A 6,062-nucleotide genomic window follows, 5' to 3' on the forward strand; every position below is an offset into this window, starting at 1 on the left:
TTAGCCATGGCTTGAGCCATCATTTCTGCTTTATAACCTTCAGTCCCAATATCTTGGCATAAACGAATATAGCCAGTAAGATCAGCTTTACCTTTAAATGGGGCAATGGCTCGTTGACAATCTTTATTAGCATTTTCATATGCTAGCAGGTGCAAAATAGTATCGGCAACCTCTGAACTGGTAATCTGCCGGTGTATTGCCTTTTGGAGCCGGGCAATGAAATCTGGATATGATTCTTTTGGCCCTTGCAAAACCTTTTGAAAGGATTTTGCAGCTTTACCCTTAGCTTCAATTTTGTTCCAAGCTTGCAAACAACAATGGTGAATCTGCTCAATTGCCTGATCATTATAAACAGACTGATTTTCAACAGTGGAATAAGCTCCGTGGCCCAGTAATTGATCTAAATTTATATTTACTTTCTGTTGCTGATTATGTGCAGCCTATCGTTCTGCATGCTCAGTCCACCAAGTCCTAAATTGTAGATATTCTCCTGGGCTAAGGACTGTATGGGTTAATGTCCAATCTATGGGAATTAGATGAGAACCTTATTAGACAAGAACTAAACTTTGCAATATGCCAACTGAAAAAGGGGAATGAACCCCATACGTTTGTACAGCTTTTTTCAATTCTTTAAGAACTGCAAATGGGACATGCTCATGGAAGTTAAGTATAAACCCCATCAGGATAATTAGCATCTCGTCCAGGAGGCACTTCCTCACGAACCGTAACAGGGAAGGCAACAGGACAACATATGGCCTCTAAATCTCCTTGCCGCCTGGCTTCTGCCAGACCCTGTTGTATGCCAGAGAGGCGGGCAGGTTTAACTGCCGGGGTACAGCTATGTGCAGAAGAGGCGGCGGAGGAGGCGGGGGCCATTCCTCCCAGCAAGGCGCAGAAGGAGGTTTGGGACATTGACAAGAATAAAATACTGGATCTTTTTTACCCTTATCATCATCAGAAAGAGGATTGGGACCAGTATTGTCATCAGACTCATATTTTTCCTCGTCATCATCAGTTTTTAAAGTCTCAAGAACAGACTTAATTAAAGACCATGTAGACCAAATAGTAACACGTAAATCAACTCCTTGCATATGTTTTTGTTTCAATTCCTTACCTACCCGCTCCCAGTCCTGCAGTTCAAAGGAGCCAAGGGTAGGGAACCAAGAGCAGTATTTTTCAATAATCTGCAGCAATTCCAAGATTTGTGACTCTCCCACCTTGACACCGCTGGCCAGCAGCAGCTGCCATAAGAGGGAAATACAGGAAACATATTTATTGTGTCCTTCAACATTACCCATTACCCTGCTTATAATGCTCGGGGTCGTTCTACAAGGAACGCATACAAAAGACACCTCAGTCGTTCAAGCGATTCTTCTGTCAGGAACCACGTCCGGTTCTTAAGACCCCTGTTCGGGCGCCACTTATTGCTGACAGGGCGGCGCAGGAATGAGACACGGACACAAAGCTAAGAGTTAAGGGAGCAGGGGGCCCACTGTATCTCGTGCTAAGTGGACAACAATGCACTCTTGCTCCAGCTATTTATTTCTGAGGATCAGGTGCATAAGCTAAAGGGATAATTTACATCAGGTGTATATCAGAAGGGATATTTACATCAGGTGTATCAAACGCCATCATCACAGTCACAAGACACACATCCTTACAGGGCGGGCCTGCATGGCATTCTATGCAGGCCTGCGGCTCAGCGTTCCAAGCCACCACCCCAGATATGCCGCAGGCAACATGGAAGTCTCAGTTCCCCAAATTCAAAGTTGAGAGTGATGATGACTGGACAACTAAGTGAAGATAATGAAAGAAACTGACCATTTATCTTGGGATACAATATAGATTAAGTGAAGTCAGGAACCCACTACTTAAATCAAGCCCTCTACTTGAGGCTTGCTCTTGTGAAATTTAAGGTTGTAAATAGGAGGCTGAGCCCTCCTATAATTATGCCTGAGGCATTTCCAGGGAACCTCTTTTGTTGCTCAGATGTGGCCTTTCTCTCTCTAAGCCCAAATTGCAAATAAATTCATTAACCTCTCCCCCCACAAGGGACATGACTCCCTGGTGATGTGGGACATGATTCCCAGGAATAAGCCTGGCCCTGGCAGCAAGGAATTGAAAATGCCTACTTGACCAAAAGGGAGACAAAAAGAAAGGTAACAAGCTAAGGTCACAGTGACTGAGAGATCCCAAATAGAATTGAGAGGCACTCCTGGAGGTATCTCTTATGCAAGCTCTAGCTAGACATCCCAAATGGCCATAGCATGCCATGCCCTTACCAAAAGTAGTCCCCAAATATCTAGGTCCTAACCTGAGATTCTATAAAAGATTCACTCACTAAATTTTATCTTTCAGAAACTTAAATCCACCAGAGTGTTCCTATCCCAGACAAGTCCTAAAACCCAAAGGCAACAGCCTCTTTAAGATCAACAATCAGACGCAGCTCCCTTCCCTAAACTGTTGACACCCTCTTTCAATATGAACAAGTTAGGGTGCTCACTGCCTAGACACCCCCAAAGGCAGAAAAAAAGAGATTAAGTGAGAGGAAGGAGTAGCAACAAACAAGATAAGATTTAACAAAGGCCTACGAATACTGAAATTTTACACACACACACACACACACACACATATATAGTTTGGATGCTGGGGTGTTGGAATGGCTGGAAGGAGGTAAATGACATGGTGGAACTGTAGCCTATAGCATCCTTTGGGATTTGCTTTACAGCTTCTTGTTGAATTGTGCCTTCAAGGTCTTCACCTTTCTGTATATATACCTTCTATTTCATAACAGGGAAGGGACTGAGATTGTGGAACTGTTACTCATAACAATTTTTGAAATTACCTATATATACAGCTTGTTGAGCTGTATATCAAGAGTTGACAACTTTCTGTATGTATATTTTACAATAATGGAAATGGCTGAAGTTGTGGAACTGTGACCCATTACATTCTTTGAAATTTGCTCTCTACTTGTGAAATTGTACTTTGAAAGTTATCACTGTTATGTATATATGTTAAATTCACAATAAAAAAAAAAAAGATACACTGAAGTTCTAATCCCCAGTACCTCAGATGTGACCTTATTTGGAAATAAGGTTGTTATGGATGGAATTAGGCAAGTTAAAATGAGGACCTACTGGAGTGAGGTGGACCCTGAATCCAATATGACCGGTGTCTTTATAAGGATAGAGGAGACACAGACACTGGGGAGAATACCATGCAACAAATGAAGCAGAGATTGTAGTTACGTTGCCAGAAGCCAAGGAATGCCAATGACTATAGACAAAAGCCAGTACAGGCTTGGAACATATTCTTCCCTATGGACTTCAGAAGTAGCATGGCCCTCTGACACATGAATTTCAGACTTCTAGTCTCCAGAACTTTGAGACAATACATTTCTGTTGTTTTAAGTCATCTAGTTTGTACTACCTTATTACAGCAGCCCTAGGAAATTAAGACATGGGAGACACCAGGGATGCTGCTAAACATCCTACAATGCACAGGATAGCCCCCCACAACAAAGAACTATCTGGCTCAAAATGTCAACAGGGCCGAGGTTGAGAAATCCTTATGCAGGCATTCAAAGGAATGCTCCTTTTGCCTCTAGTGACATTAAAAAATGAAGTTGTCTAGGAGCAATTCCTGGGTAAGACCAGTTAAAAAATGGTCTCTGCCATAGGGAGGAAGTCTAGAGGCTAAAATGATGGCACCTCTGTAGCAAAAAAAGCTGAAAATGAGTAGTCATATTTTGTACATAGGATTATCTTTATGCTATTCTGTTTTTAATTTCCCTTCAGTTTTTCTCCTGTTAGAAAAGTAATTTTAAGTATGCAACTTACCCTAAACCATCTATGATTTCCCAGTTTAAGTTGACTGATAAGGATTTAATTTCACAATTTCTGTTCAGCTGTGTAGGGAAGTAGTAATGAAAGGGTTATTATGTTCATACTCGGAGGCAGCAGTAAGCAGTGAAGGACTCCAAGGACAAAATAAATTTTCAGAAAATAAGACTGCATAAATCAGCCATTCTTCCCAACAATAGAATCTCCCTCAAGTATCAATCCAGGAGATTCTGTTTTTTTTCCATTAAGAAAAGTGGCATACACTTCAATCATATGAGAAGTCAAACTGCAAGCAGAAAATACAAAACTCCTCATAAAGATGTCAAGTGTCTACAATAATTTTCCAATCTAAGTGGTATTGAACTGCGTACAATTGATAGAGGATTCAAATTGGCAATCCTTACACAGAAATCTCTTACTTCATTCATCTATTCAACATTTGTTGAGTAACAGTGAACTTTCAGTTAGTAGTGAAGAGTTGCCAAGCTAGTTGATAGGACACAACACATAATAATGAAGACTTAAACAGCAAAAGATACTTTTCAAAGACCAAAGGAGCAATAACCCTGAAAATAGTATTACAGTTAGAATAAAGCAAAGAACAATCTGAGCTGAAGCAATCAGGAAAAGCTTCAGAGATGAGACCTGTGAACTAGGATGTGAAGAATGGGTAGGATTTAGAAAAACAGAATAAAGAATTTCTGATGAAGAATAGCAAGGGCTAAACTGAAAAGGTCAGAATACAAAAAAAGAAAGAGCAAGGGTCTTGGGGGTGCTGTGATACTGATGCTTTCTTCCACCTTCCTTTGAAATTACCTATCCACTGTTTTGATTCTTTAACTGTTCTTTTAAGTCTCTCCTTTGAATGGGATATCTAGAGATTAGAGTAGCACATTCCAAGGACTTCTAATAGCTTCTGGGATGACATCTTCGTGGAAATAATCCACAATTAACTGGGATTTTCCAGCCCACATTCTAGTTTCTATAATAGGAAACTGAATAAATGCAATTGGTAGACACATCAAATCAGGTAACTTTTTTTTTCCTGTGTTTACATTAATAATTCGGTATGTTAGTGTAGTGACTGTATAAAGCCTCCCCACCCCAACAGAAATTACTCTATTTTAAGGTTTTGCAAATTTCTGGCAACTCTAGGCATGTACAGGTTCTACTACTAATTTTATCTGATGGAAAAGCCATTTCTCTTCTTTCCTGGAACTTCTAGTGCTCTATTGTTCTCCTCGCTCTCTATGCCTCTCTACAGAACTTGACCTTCCAAACCGCCTATCTGCTCTAACAAAAATAATACAGCCTTGTCTGCTTTAACAAAAATAATACAGCCTTGTCATTACAAAACAAAACTTTTAACAAAAAGCAGTTTGTTTGCAGGAACCTTGGTGTGATTTGGTGTAGGTAGGTTTCCTCTGAAGAATTCAAGATAATCCATGGGAGGTTCTTAAAAGTTGAGTGGTCTCATCTACTAATACATTCCTTAGTTAGGCAAAGACAACCTGAGTGCGTTCAGTAATACTGAATGGCTACATCATTGTTACCCAGGGATTGGGGCATAACTAGGGTATAATGGGTTTTATTGTCACCAGATAGGCCGTCTAGTAACAACTCCTGGGTTCAATGTTCCCAAGAGGACCATATGTGACCCACTCTACTTCTTGAGCCAGAAGCATTAGCCGAACCAGCCTTGGGCACCAGGATCCTGTGGCTATCCTCATAAGGCCTAGGTGGCACCTAACGAAATTCTCTTGGGCTGGATGGTGGGTGGTTTCCACCTCGCGCCCCCACACTAACAGCAATGCGCTTGCCAAGAATGAAGGCTGCAAAGGTCAGCGCGGGCCTTCTCGGGTGGGCTCCGGGCAGTCCCTCGCCCCCCACCTCATCCCGCTTTTGTCGCTGTTCCAATGCCGCGGCCCAGGCAGCCGGGAACAGGCGGGGAGCGCAGCCATAACCGCAGCTTCCCGCTGCAAACCAAGGAAACCAGCCTCCTCCTACGGGTCTGCGACAGCCTCTCCAACACGTCCATGACTGAGCTGACCCCGACGCCAGTGCCGTCCGACGTTCTTACGGTAACATGGCCCCTTCCCACGCTCCAGTCAGAGGAGGCTCTTCGGCCTTCTCGCGAGAGATTGGCTGCCTACCTCCTTCCTTTCAGCCGTCTTTCTCTCTCTCCGCCCCCAGAGTGATTGCGCGGCTTCCTCCAGA

Source organism: Choloepus didactylus, chromosome 3 (genome assembly GCF_015220235.1).
Source record: "Choloepus didactylus isolate mChoDid1 chromosome 3, mChoDid1.pri, whole genome shotgun sequence".
NCBI classification, from domain to species: domain Eukaryota; kingdom Metazoa; phylum Chordata; class Mammalia; order Pilosa; family Megalonychidae; genus Choloepus; species Choloepus didactylus.